The sequence below is a fragment of the Dipodomys merriami genome, unplaced genomic scaffold (genome assembly GCF_024711535.1).
Source record: "Dipodomys merriami isolate MVZ:Mamm:240054 unplaced genomic scaffold, mDipMer1.0.p SCAF_18, whole genome shotgun sequence".
NCBI classification, from domain to species: Eukaryota; Metazoa; Chordata; class Mammalia; order Rodentia; family Heteromyidae; genus Dipodomys; species Dipodomys merriami.
The window spans coordinates 31557955-31573240 of NW_027203159.1; positions in this window are offsets into that span (position 1 = coordinate 31557955).

The following is a 15286-nucleotide window of genomic DNA, read 5'->3' on the forward strand; positions in this document are numbered from 1 at the left end:
GATTGTGATATTACATGATCTTGACCTCAAAAACTGTGGTCTCACACCTGAGACATCCAAAATCCATTGTGTCATCACATTGCCATTGAAACATCATGATAACATCATGACATTGCAAAGCTATTATGATCTCATAATACTTTTGAAAAAACATGGCCCTTTTGAGTTTACAGTCCCTTTGTGTACCCATAATCTCATTGTGAACAAATGACAATTGATATCAGACATACCATTCAATGTCACAAAATCTCTGTGATATAAACACCAGTGTGACATCACAATGTCATGTCATTGTGACATCATAGAGACATTGTGAATGTGTATTCCATCATTTCATTCTATTCAAATGTGGCCTGTGTCCTCACAAGCATTCTTACATCACAATGTATTTGTGACCCAATATTGCCATTGTATATCACTAACACACTGTGATATCACAAACGTCCTAAGCTTAGTTCATAATGAGGATATTGGTTCACAAAGGGACTGTGAAGTCACGAGGTTATGTTTTTTCAAAGGGGCTAAAGTGACCATAATCAGTGTGGGATGTCACAATGGTTATGTGATGTCACAGATGTGATGAGGTCAAAACTGGTTAGTGATGTCACATGTTTGTAATAGCACATGACAAATCCAATGAGAAGTGCTACTAGTTCAAAATGAGTATACAAGTTCACAGAAGGAGTTTGAAGTCCCAAAGGCCCTGAATTCTCTCAAATGATTTCTGTTCATATTAGGTATGTGAAAACCCAATGGAACAATGATATCATATTGGAAATATGATGTCACTATATGAAATCATAATAATATTTTGATGTCACATGTAGTTGTTGATGACATTCTGCTGATAGTGTCACAATAAGTTTGCAATATCGCAATGGATTGAAAATATCAAAATGGCGTTTTAGATTTTAATTTTCATTAATCCATAATGAGTAGATGAGCTCACAAAGAGACTGTGTTGTCTCTGAAGGCATAAGTTATAACAATCATGACGATTCCAAACAGGTTTCTGATGTAACAATGTGAAAATATGGTCATGGTATTTGAAAAGGTGATGTCACAGTGGTCATGAGATCACAGTGTATTTCTTATGTCAGATATTATATGTGAAATACAATGAGGTCATAAACAGATTATGAGCTCACAAAGGGCCTAATATATCACAATGGCAGCATATCACAAAGGTTATGAGGAGAGGACAGGTTTGTGATAGCACAGTGGGTTTATATCAAAATGGCAATGTGATTTCACAATTGTTATGAGGTTGCAATGGGTTTCTAATATGAACCTACATGCCTTATTGAAATAGAATGAAAGCACAGAATTGGCATTCAGAAAGTGTCTATGACTTCACAATGACAATGTGTTGTCATAATGCTATGAAGCCATTGCAAATTTGTGATGTCACAATGAGTTGATGCTGCCATAAGGAAAATGGAATATTACACTTTGGAGGATGTTAAAAATAATTTGTTATGTTACAATTGCATATATGATCTGCAGTGTCATTTGGTCACAATAAGGTATGGGAAAGAGTTGGGTGCTATTGGTTTACACCTGTAATCCTAGCTACTCCGGAGGCAAAGATTGCAGCTGCCCAGTCTGGGCAGCAAAGTCCGTGAGTCTATTATCACCAATCAGCCACCAGAAAAGAGGAATTGGTGCTGTAGCTCAAGTTGTAGAGCGCTTGCATTGAGCTGAAGATCTCAAGGGTAGCAACCAGGCCCAGAGTTCAAACCCCATGACCAGAAAAAAAAAAGATATGGGTAAACAAAATTTCTGTGATGTCAGAAAAGCCATGTATATTGTCAAATGTGCTAATAGGTCATAGCAGGTTTGGGATGGTAAAATGTGATGGTGATAGCACAATAGTTTTTTGATGTCACAATGGTAATGAGGCCACAATGGGTTGGTAATGTAAGTACAAGTTTGCAATGTCACAATAACATGTCCAAGTTCTATTGCGACTAGTATACAGTGAGCATATAAGTTCACAGGAAAAGACTGGAAGCCCAAAGACAATGAATTTTCTAAAATATTATGAGATAATGCTACATTTTTGAAAACACAATGGGACAGTGTTATCACAATGGCCATGTGATGACACCATAAAATGTATATAATTTTCTTTAAAGTATTTATTATGATTGACTTAAATTTCACAAAATTCATAGAATTGTGAGAGTGACAGTTAAATTCTCAAGCACATTCTAAACACTCATGAAGCAAATTGTGGTCCATAGTTTGGGAATTATATGAGCTTAGACAATAAAGCTATTTCTTCCATAACAAGTGATATGTATATTTCATTCCTTTTGCTTACTGTCAGCTTTTCCCTCTAGCTCCCTTATTCCTTCCCTCCCATTAATGCCCTTGAGTTGCTTAGTTCATTTTCATTAATGTCCAATGCAGTTGATGCATCCTTCTGGTGTGTTTTCGTCTATCTATCTCTGATTCTGTGTCCTCTTCTTAGTTTCCATCAGATGTGTGCATATATACCTTAAATGTGGTCAGTAGCTTCGGGTTATTTTGTAATGAAGCAAGATGACTGGAAGTTATTTGTTTGTCGGGTCCTGTTTACTTTGTTGTATCTCTTTTTTTTTTCCTATTCAGATTACTCTTTGTGTATTTTTTAATTTAATTTAATTTAATTCGTGAACATATTGTACAGAGGGGTTACAATTACATGGGTAGGATAATGCGTACATTTCTTACCAAGCATTGCAGCCTCCTCCTTTGGTTTACCTTTCATATCCCTTCCCAGCCTCCTCCCTCCCCTCATCCCAATCCTTCTCCTCCCCCCCCCCCCGTACAGACGTTGTAAAGTTCGTTTTATTCTATGCCTCCATCCGAAAGAATGACATTGCTCCATTTGTTAGGAAATGGAAAAACTTGGAAAAAATTATATTAAGTGAAGTAAGCCAGGCCCAAAGAAACATAGGTCCCATGGTTTCCCTTATTTGCAATATCTATTATATGTATGAGTCAAGCAGAAAAGGTCAGATAAAGTGATGTCAGGAAAATGAACCCTTATATATGTATTTTAATGCTTTTTTCTTTCATGCATGTGTTTCTAACACATTTATAAGTTTATCTCTTTGTTGCTTTGTATGTCCCTCCCCCACAGTATAACCCCTGCTTTCACTATATTTGATGTCAGTATAATTTGTGGAGAAGATGGGGAAAAACCACTTGTTTAAGGATACAGGTGGACCTGTTACAACAATGAGAAGTACAAGTTGTCATGTTGTATCTCTTTACATGTTGTATTTAATATCCATATATCAAGGAGATCATTTTCCATTTGTCTCTTTTGGCTTACCTCACTCAAAATTATTTTTCGAGTTCCATCATTATCCCTGCAAATGTCATTATTTTGTCCTTTCTAATGGCTGCATAATATTCCATTGTATATTGGTACCACCATTTTTGGATCTATTTATCCATTAGGATCATTCAGTAGGGCATCTGGGTTGTTTGCATATCTTGACTATTGAGAGCAGTGCTGAAATAAACATGGAAGTGCATGTGTACTTGTATCCTGGTTCCTGTTTTTCAGCATAGATGCCTAGGAGTGGTATGGCTGGGTCTTTGGGAAGGTCTATGTTTAGTTTTCTGAGGTACCTCCAGATTGCTTTCCAAAGTGGTTGTGTTAGTGTCCATTCCCAGCAGCAATGTAGTAGAGTTCCTTTCTCTACATTTGTCAATGTTTCCCTCCAACCTTTGTTTTTGTCTTACTTTAGGATGCAGACCTTGATAAATGGAATAAGGTGATATCTCAGGATTGTTTTTATTTGCATTTCCTTTACAGTCACGGATGAATAGCATTTCCTCATGTGCTTCTTTGCCATTTTTATCTCTTCTGAGAAGTCTCTTTTTAGTTCCCTTGACCATTTAGTAATTGGTTCATTAGGTTTGGGAGAGATTAGTGTATATACTGGATATAGGCCTTTGTCTGATATATTGCTGGTAAATATTGTTCCCAATTAGTTCTTTCTAGTTTGGTTGCTATGTCTTTAGCTGTGCAGAATCGTTATGTTTTAATGTAGTCCCATTTTGTGATTCTCCGCCCAATTTGTTGTGACCCTGGGACGCTGCTAAAGAAGTTCCTGCCTGTGCCTATAAATTCAAGTGTCTTTCTAAGTCTGTTCTTCAGTAGATTCAGATATTCGGGATTGATGTTATGGTCTTTTCTTGATTTTGAGTTGTCAAATATCAGATGATTGTAAGCATGTGGTTTTATTTCTGAATCTTCTAATCTATTCCATTTTTTTTTCTCTTATGCAATGCCAACTTGTCTTTGTTATTATGGCTCTATAGTTGAGTTTGAAGTCTAGCATAGAGAACCCTCCCGTTTTTTGCCTAGAATTGTTTTGGCACCATTTCCTGGTGTCCTGATATTTTTTGTTTTTATACTTTTCTTTAAATAGATCCTTTCCATCGTTGGTTACGTTAATTCCAAAATATTTTATTTTTTTGAGGTCATTGTGTGAATGGTGTTATTTCCTTGATTCTTTTTTCAGCTTATTTGTTGTTGGTGTGCATTACATATAATTGATTTTTGTGGGCTTTTGTATCCTGCTACTTTGCCAAAGTGGTTTATGATCTGTTTTGGGGTGGAGTGTTTAGGATCATTGAGGTATAATATCATTTTATCTGCAAAAAGAAAAAGATAGTTTAACTTCTTCCTTCCCAATGCAGATCCATTTAAAGACTTTCTCTTGCCTTATTACTCTGGATAAGCATTCCAGGACTATATTGAAGAGGAGTGGTTAGAGAGGGCATATTTGCCTTGTTCTTAATTTTAAGAGAATTTGGTGTAGTATCTCCCCATTAAGTAAAATATTGGCTATTGCTCTCTCATATATGGCTTACAGAGATTTAAGAAAATTCTTCTATTATTCTCTTCAGAGCCTTTAACATGAATAAATTTGCATTTTATCAAAAGCCTTTTACATGTAAATGGAGATAATCATGTGGTTCTTTTCTTTAGTCTGTTGTAGGGCCTAATTTATGGGCCTTGGTGTTTCCCCTCAGATCTTCAGATCAAGGATAGCACTCTACCACTTGAGCCACATTTCAACGATAGCACTCTACCACTTGAGCCACATTTCAACATCTGTTTTTTTCTGCTTCTGTGGTGCCTAGGAATTGAACCAGGTCCTCATGCATGGAAGGCATGCACTTTACCACTGACCCATCTTTCCAGCACATTCCTGACTATAATTAGGTGCTTGTGGCCTGAATTGGTCAATAACCAGTCTTGGATACACAAGTTAGGCTTGGTGTTGGGCTCCTGCACACACAGATCTTTTGCTGTCATGGATTGGTTCCTGAGGGCTGCTGTGCCTTTCTTTCCAACCTCTTTTGAAACCTGTGCTCAGCCTCTGACTTCAATCAGGAAAGGTACTTTATGTAGCTCAGTCTCCCATCCCCCGCCTGGTCCTGTCTTTCTGTCACCATCCTGGGACACACTCTTTGGGCTTAGATGGGACCAGTGCTGCTGAGTTTCCCACGCAGGGTACACAGTTTGGATTTCTTCTGCTGCTGGCTCCTGTGGCCCGTTGGTGCTCTGCCCAGCTTGAGCGTTTAAGCTCCTTTTCTGGGTTGCTTTCTTTCAATCCTGGTGGATTAGATGTGCTCCAAAGGCTGATAGGGTCCTTGCACAGTTTTACTGGAACCTGTAGTCCAGGTTGTAGGGGGAAGGGTATGGGTCAAGCTCTGGAGGTTATTGCTAGCACTGGTCTCTCTGGAAAAAGGGTAAGACTTCCTGTTGGGGTACTTAGCTAGAACTGGTTGAGAGCTGTCGAACCTTGCTGGCACAGATCATTGTCTCTGTGCACTGTAGATTGCAGGTTGCTACCAGGGTTAGCATTGTATTGAGATGACTGCGTGCTGGGCTGGGTGATGGGGGTTACTCAGGGCCTGTGTTTTACACCATCTCTGACTCTGTTTATGCTGTCCTGGTAAGCACCATGGGTGTTTTTGCATTGGCTTCCTATGGGTCACTGTGGTTCTGGGGGCCCAGGAGTTTTGGCAGGGTGGCATCGAACCACTTTGCCAGAGAGTTGTCCAATAGGATCTTTTTGCATGTTCTGAGCTCCGATGTGTTTGTCTCTATTTGCAATGTCCATATCAGCACAGGCACCTGGGAGCCTTCTGCACTGGCCTTCTGTGGACGGACCCCTGTAGTTCTTGTCTTCCCATCACTGTTGTGAGGCCTGGGGAATTTGCTAGGCTTCTGCAAGGTTGCTCTACCGATGAGGGGTTGGTGAAAGCTCTTTGTGAAAGTTCCAAGTTCTGAGGTTCTTCTTTTAATAATCACTGATTCTGGCACCAGCACTTTGGGTATGTTGTTCCAGAGCATTCTTCAGATCACCTACTGGGTTTCTGGGGGCTCTGGGCTGGGCTCTGATTTGGCACAGATTTGCAAGGACAACAATGGTTGGGGAAGGGTCTTCATGTTTTTCCCATTGTAATGTTTTTCCTTTACTTTGTATTGCACCTCTTTTTATCTGGGTGGTCATCTTTTCAGTCATAGGTCTTTTGTGGAAATTGAGCTTTGGAACTCTCTCTATTTGTTTGGAGAGAGCTGTGGTGTTTCTCTACTGATTCGGCACCATCTTGTTCCCCCTTCCATAATTATGTTTGATGTCAAAATTAGTTGTACATACCATAGTGTTGAGGAGCTCCCAATAGATTTATAACATCACTATGGGTTGATGATGTCACAATGGCATGGTGGATCTCAATTTTCATTAACTTACAATGATTATGAGTTCTAAAATGACTGTGATGTCTCCAAAGCTGTGTGCTGTCACAATTGTGATGTCACAATGTAACACAGTGGTCAATGTCATCTAGCTGTATGATGTCACATTGGCCATGATGTCAGAGTGGATATCTGATACCATACATTGCTGAAATATTATCATGTATAAAACAGATTATGAACTTACCTAGAATCTAAGATGTTGAAATGGCAACATGCCACAAAAATTAATAGGACAGGACCAATTTGTGATATCATAATGGGTTAATGATATCACAATGGCAATGTGAGGTCACAAAGGGATTGTCATGTCACAATGGTTATGAAGTCCAACTGGGTTTCTGATATCAACCACATGCCTAATTTGAAAGAAAGAAATCACAACATAGGCATTCACAATTTGTCTATAATGTCACACTGGCAATATGATGCCATAATAGTTAATGTCATTGTACTTTGGTAATATTAAAATAAGGGTGATGATGTCAAAATGACAATTATGGTGTCATAATGGTTTGTGGTATTACACTGACATATCTGGTGCAATAGTCATTAGTTCACAATGAAACTGGATATAAAATGGATCTGTGATATCACAAAAATGATGTGTTTTTTCAAAGGTGCTCAGAGGCCATAATAGGTTAGAGATGTCACAATTTGATTTTGATGTCACAACAGCAATGTGATGTCACTGTAGGACTGTGCTGTCATAGATGTAATGAGTGATTTCATAATATTAGTAATATCGAATACATATACCATTTCAATTGCTCTTGGTTAGAATTAAGGATAGGAGTACACAGAAGGAGCATGAAGTCACAAAGGCCATGATTTTTAAAAATGTAATGAAGTTATATTAGTTTCTTGGAAACACAATGGGAGTTATATACCAACTATAATATGCTGTCACACTGGTTACTGCATCATAAGGGTTTCTGCTATCAACACAGAGGCCACATTTGAAATAGAATGAAATCAGAAAATAGGCATTCACAATCTGCCCATGACATTACAATGACGATGTGAAGTAATAATGCTATGGTGACATGGTAGGTTGGTGATGTCATAATGAGCAACGTGATTGTACACTGGTGATGATCTCAGAAAGGCTTTGTGATGATACAATGGCATATCTGATCTCAATTGTCATAGTACACAAGGAAGATAGGGGTACACAAAGGGACTGTGATGTCACAAAGCCCATGTTTTTTTTCAGTGATTGTAAGAGGTCATAATAGGTTTGTGATGTCACAATGTGATCGTGGCTAAATGAATGAGTGATGTCATATTGGTGATGAGGTCATAATTGTTTGGTGCTGTCATAATGAGTTTGTAATATCAATTTCAATTGGTACTTGTTATCAATGAGGATGCTGGAATAAGCACCTTTGCCCCAATCAATTGTGGAACCTAATCATCACCTTGCCCCAATGGCCTGGCCTAAGGAAGAAGGTGGGTTATGCTTCTGCCGGGATTGCGATGTCATGTAACACACAGAGATATGTCAAGAAGGAATTGAGCATTGTGGACTTTGAGAAGTGACAATTGAAAACTTAGGCAAGAGATCTGTTGGAGTGCTGGAGACGTACAGCCTTTATACAGGCTGTGTTCATATCAAACGAAGAGGAGAGAAAGAGTGGAAATAACTGGAGGGACGAAAGGGTGAGACAGCAGGAGGGTAAGATCGGACAAGGGGGCAAGTTGAGTGAGAGCAGGAGGGTAAGGATGGCAACTCATCAATGGGGCACAGTCCTGTGGAAAGTAGAGAGTTCTAAAAAGAAGAAGGAACTGGTGGACGGGGAATAGGGAAAGACCTGGAAGGAAGGACAAATATGTAGAGGAGTGAGGAAGGGAAAAGTAAAACCTTGTCTTTTGAAGTTTGGGTCTTTGGAGATCATAATTTTGGTATTGGTGGTTTGCAAATGAATTAACAAAGCACATAGCTGCCCATTGGATGTCTGAGGTTTGCTGTTCAATGCTGCACTTGGCCTGATTATCCAGCCCAGGACAAGATAAAAACAGGACCCTTTGTAGTGTAAATAATTTTATTATCTTAATCGTACCTTGATGGATTACTTCATGCTTTACAAGACTTAAATTTAGGAGGCCCCATAGCGATAATCCATATGGATGGAACTGGGCCTTGGCCCTTGGGAAAACCTCCTTGTATGTGAGTTTCTCATCCATCAGGGGTGAAAGCCTCCCTAGAGTTGTTGTTTCCGTGGTCCAAGATGGAAAAGACTCATTTCAGGGTAGGGAGGTACTCAGTGGTAAAGTTCTTGCCTTGCATGCCTGAGGCCCTGGGTTCCATTCCTCAAAATAACATAAGCAGAAATAGCTAGAAGTGGCACCGTGGCTCAAGTGGTAGAGTGCTATCCTTGAGCAGATGAGCTGAGGGACAGAGCCCAGGCCCAGAGTTCAGGCCCCATGACCAGCCCCTCTCGCCAAAAAAAAAACCCCTAAAAACAGAAAATGAGTTATTTCAGACCAATGTAGGAGTGAGAGTCTCGGCAAACTTGTCAGCCTGATTTTGAAATCTCTTCTGGAGCTCATCTGTGGCATTCTAAAGAGGGCATTTGGCATTCTAAAATATCCTCCTCGGAAGGATATTTTCGGTAATCTCAAGAGGCCATCCTTGAGAGGCCATCTGGAGCCTTCTTGAGAGTTCATCTTATGCTTCCTTTAGAAGCCATCTGTGACCTAATCTGGAGGTTATCTTAGCCCTCCTGGAGGTCCTCATCTAGGTCTTCCTCCAGTCTGGGGTTTTATTTGTAGGACATCTGGGACTGACTCCAGTGGAAATTTGGGGCTTCTTTGAGAGGCTATTTGGGTCCTCTCCTATAGTTTACCTGGGAATTCCTCTGGAGGTCATTTGGGGTTCCTGCAGAGGCCAATTGGAAATTCTTCCACTGGTCCTCTGGGTACGTAAGAGAGAAGGCATCTAGGACCTCTTCCAGGGGTCAGGTTAGGCTTTCTCAACAGGTCATCTCAGATGTCCTCAGTACATTAATAGGAACCTCATCATGAGGCGATCTGGGACCTCCTCTTCAGGGCAACTGGAGACTTCAAGAGGTCATCTGGAGGGTCCTTTAAAGCCATCTGAGACCTCCTTCAATGGTCTTTTGTAGCCTCCTTGAAAGGCCATCTGGCACATTCTCCAGAGCTTATCTAGGATCTCCTCAGTAGCCCTTATAGGATCTGCTCCAGAGGTCATCTCATACCTCCTCAAGTAGGCATCACTGAGAGATATGGTACATATAGGTTTAGGGTTTATGGCTATTTGTGTGTGCTGATAGTTCTGTTTCCTGTATACATCTCTGCTTACTCCTTTTTTTTTCCAGGATGGGAGTACAATATGTTAAAGTTCCTGTAACTGAAATATCTTCCGTCTGGTTTTACAGGATCCCCCAGAAGAAGACACGTCCTCATAATCTGTGTCATCAGCATCTCTGATGTTCAGTCCCTCCATACCAGAATTAGTTTCTTGAACCAGCCTGAGGTGGTACACACAGGCACTTTGGGAAGATGGTGGGCAAACCAATTTTCTAATACATGTTCCCTTTAAAATTAGTGTCATGTATAAAGGGAAATAGCAAAATCCGTCCATTTCTGAAAAAGCCCAGGGCCTCATCTCTTTACATCAGCTACTTTGGGATGACTGAGGGCAACTTTTACAGGTGCTTTCCCCCTGGGAGGAAGGGAGCGAATCTGGCACAATGGCTTGAAGGTGGTCCTTGGACCAGATCATTCCCCCACTGAAGACCCATTCCTACTGGAGCAAGTCTTTGCCCAGACTCAACTAAGCTGGGAGTAGAACAGCAATCAAGGTAAGGATGTGCTTAGCAATATTGCAAGCCTGTTAGCAGGGTAAGGGCAGTGGTTAGGAAGCCAATTAATTTAATTAAGATGAATGAGACTACAGTTCTCCAATGCATCCCCTAATGCTTTTCTAAAAAGCCTCCAAGAGGCCTATAGGAAATATATGCCTATAGATCGTGAGGCCCAGGATAATTGAAGAGCCCAAAATATGGCTTTCACTACACCATCGGCCCAGATATTAGGAAAAAAGCTTCAAAATATAGAAGGATTTGAGAAAAGGTATTATCTGAGTTGGTAGCAGTTGCCCAACAGGTGTTTCATAACAATTATAAAGTGGAAGATAAACCAGTCTAAGAAGGGGTTCACATAGCAGCACCAGGACAGGGATCAAGAGACTCATGGTGAAGACAGTTTAATTCATTTGCAAATATCAATAGGGAACCTCGAAGACTAGATCTGTGTGATTACTGGAAATAAACAGCAAGGGAAAAAGGAATTTACGAGGAAGAGATGGAATAAAAATGACATGTTAATTAAACAGGTTGCCACTGGGAAACTGTGATTATATCTCTTGAGAACAAGGCAAATGAGGTCGAGATTCTGAAATCGAACTGTGGTAAACTTAAAAGTCAGCACACTGAACTTAGGAAAAAATGTAGTGATGAAAACTTTCACACATTTCTGTTTGAAAACACAGGCTAAAAATATTCTAAATCTCAAATACATGCCAATCAAAACCCACAAATAGTTAAAAAGTGCATTAAACAGTACAGTGAAGAAAAGAAAGAATTATCAGATGTGAAGAAAAGATTTGAAGACATACATCATAAAATTGTGAGTCAAAAATAAGAACAAAAATTCACAAAATGAAACTGAGAAAAACGCATATTCAAATGAAATCCAAGTACATCACACAAGGTGTTCCCGATGCAAAGGTCAGGCCCACAGGTCACAGGCTGAGGAGGAGAAGGACAACAATGCTTCCATTATTGCTGACTACAAGTAAGGCAGGGAGAAGTTCCTGACACTGTACTTGAAATCAAGGCCAGGTAAAAGGAGCTGGTCACGACATAAGAGTGCATTAAGCTTTTACCTTTGAAGGGTGTGAGCAAAAATTCAAAGCACCAGAGGAAGAATTGAAAGGCCAGTTAGAAGAATAGAGCCAAAATTCCTGTGTCTTTGAAGAAGAGGCCAAGAAAAGTGAGCAGAATAATGAATGGGTCAAAATATGGATTGTTACTCTTTAGAGTCAAGGATACTCATATTTTGATGGGGAATACCTGGGAAAAACAGCATTAGGCACAAAAAACAAGAGTTAAACAGTTGAAAGACTTGTCATAAAAATATAAGGAAGTGAAAACAAGAAAGAGGAACTACTAGAGGAAAACCCAAAGACAATGACAAGACCCTCACCATAAATGTAATGCACAAGTAACATGTCCAATGAAAGACATGGAGGTGAAAAAACAAACCCTCTCAATAGGCACACTGAGAATTGAACGGAGGAGATGAAGAGCAAGCAAAGGTGGTGCTGAAAGAGCAGCAGTTGAACAGTCAAAGGAACTTTCCGGTGACCCTGGCAGAACACTTGCAAGATCAGGAGGAATTTCAAAAGGAGATTGGGATCATAGAAGCAAGCTTTAAAGAGTGAAAAGGAGGAGGATAAATGGTAGAAGCCTCCAATCTCCAAACAGGTCAAGAATAATAAAGAGGAGTTAAAGAAACTAGAGAACTTGTAGGTGCAGGGAAACAACTGAGCTGATCAGGTAGCTCAGGAGACCACTCTAAAATCAGTGGTGTTCTAGAGCTACTACGCGTTAAGATTAAAGAATGGAGCAAAAAAGCGTGGTAACAAGTGTGTAAATGTGGATACTGATCTTGTGAAAAGAATTACATGCTCAAACCTTCTGTCTGTATCTGGTAATTTGATATGCTGGTAATTTTCTACCAGCCACTGCCAAAACAATTTTGAAAACCATTGGGGCCGCTGCCTGACAAACTTGTATATAGAAAGTTGTCAACAGGGAAATTCTGGGAAGCTCCAACGTGGAGTTCTCAGAAGGAACTTTCAGTCACAATATGATCATGATGTCACATCAGCAATTAGATATCACAGTGCTGATGAGGTCCCAATGGATTTGGGATGTCACAATGAGCTTGTAATATCACAATGATATGTTCGACTTCAGTTGCTACTTGTTCACAATGAATTCAATGTTCACAATGAATTCAATGTTCACAATGTTCAAGGAAGGAGCTTGATATCTAAAAAGTTATGAGGTCATGATGACGTATGGAAGTCAGTTCTGGCCATCACCTTATTGGGACCATGGTTGATTGTGGGGGCTAGCATCTTTCTTTCATGATGGTGGAAGAAAACCCCCTGCCTATCACCTAACTCCAAGATAATATGCATGACCATATCCCTGGAGACAGGTGTGGGTACTTGGCTAATAGGTAACTGAATTTGCTTGGACTGGGAATTTCCTGATGATCTGAACTCTGCCCCGAACTACTTAGGTCTGAATCAGCTTAGACATCATTATGTCCTGCCAATTGTCTCATTGATCATGTCCTGTGTCCTGTCTCCTGGCTCAGCTTCGGTCATCATTGCAGCCTAATTAAGCTATCCATACCAATGTTGGCATGGTTTTTGTTTTTTGTTTCTCTTTAGCATGTTTCCTAGCTGTGTTACTTTTATTTGCTTGCTATTTGTCTTTGTAACAATTGGCTACCTGCAACATGTAAACTCTATTAAAAATATTACAATATACTATATTTCAAAATGAGGCTTATGGGATGATTTTTCTTACAGCAATTAAACTGTTATGAACACACTATAGGAAAGTGATATCACAATGAAAATGTGGTCAAAATAACATGTCATAATAATGTTTTGAAGTCACTATTAGCTGTTGATGTCACAAAGAGGTATGGATAGCTAAATGGTATACAGGATCACAATTTTCACTAAGTCATAATGAATATCTCAGTTCACACAAGAACTGTGATGTCTCTAAAGTATGTATTGTGAAAAATGTTGTGAAGTGCTAGCAGGTTTCTGATTTCACTATGTGATAGAATGGTCATGACATCTGGCAGTGTGATGTCAACGTGGCCTTGATATCACAGAAGATGTCTTTTATAACATGTCATATCTGAAATATTATCAGTTTGAAAACAAATTATTAGCTCACAAATTGAAAACAAATTATTAGCCTAATCAGTTTGAAAACAAATTATTAGCTCACAAATTGAAAACAAATTATTAGCCTAAAGTATCACATAGCAAAGTACGTTTGTGAAGAAGACAGGTTTGTGATGGCACAGTGGGTTACTGATATTATTAGGGCAATGTGATGTCACAATGGTGATTAGATCACAATGGGTTTCTGATAACACAATTGCCACAGTTGAAATAGGATGACATTGCAGAATAGGCATTTACAATGTGTCTATGATGTCACAATCCAATGTGATTTCATAGGGTATGATATGATTGTAAGTTTTTTGATATCACTATGATCTGATGCTATCATAAGGACAAGGTGACACAGTTGGTGTCACAAAAGATTTTGATGTTACAATGGCAGATTGAATATCAATTGTTTGTAATTCACAATGAATATATGGGTATAATAGAGACTATTGTGTTACAAAGGACATGTGTTTTTTCAAAGTGCTTAGTGGTCGTAATAGGTTTAATCAACAGTTCTCATAGAAACCATTTTTATTGTTCCAGTGCAAAGTCCAAGACTTTAGACTCACATGACGTGCCGTAATTGTAAAGAGAGCTTGGTCAGATGGGAAAAATACATGCAACTTGGTCATGGTGTCAAACTTGAGCTCTCAAAATTGTCCTTAGCAGTAGCTACAGCAGCTGCTACCATTGTCAACTCATCAACAAATACAGCCCAGAACACAGGCGCCAGAAGTAGTGTGCGAGCAGATTATAGTCACCACCGGCAAATACTGACAAGGAGCAAACATCTTCATCCTGCTCACCACAGACATTTGCAGACCATAGATGGCCTGGAAAAGCATGGAGAAGCATGAGTACTACACCAGCAAGACTTCCTTAATCCTTTCCACCGAGCAAGAGTGGGAAAGTAAATACTCCCCAACCACAAGAAGAGAACTCCATCCTTGATACTAACAAAGACATGGCAGAACACCACATACTAAGACCTTTGAATAAACTAGTATGAGCAATTTAACAGATCAAAGGAACCTCACATGCCAGGCTCAGATCCAGGCAAGGAGAAAGAAAGTTTTACTTTCCAGGCAGAGGAATCTCTGCCTGTAGATTACTGACTTTCTTCACTGGGTAAGAGGCTACTCCACCACAATGTAGCACAGTCAACAGACCTAGCTGACTGAGTATAAAAGAAAAAAAAAATTGCAAACTCAGTAAATATAAATCCTGACAATGGCTCCAGGCTGGTCTATATGAGTGTCTCAGGAGCTAGCCCCTCATGTAAAAGCTACAGTTTCTGACAGGCCTCAACATTACCCTGAGCCTATCCCCATCAGAGTAACTCCAATCTAGAAGAAACAGCCATCTCTCGCTTTTGTGGTACTCAAAGGAAATTACCATCACATTGAATTAGCCTGGGAAGGTGTTATAAAATCTCTAATAAGGAAGAGTGTTGTTTTGCCTGCTGAAACAAACTGATTTAAAAAAATAATGAG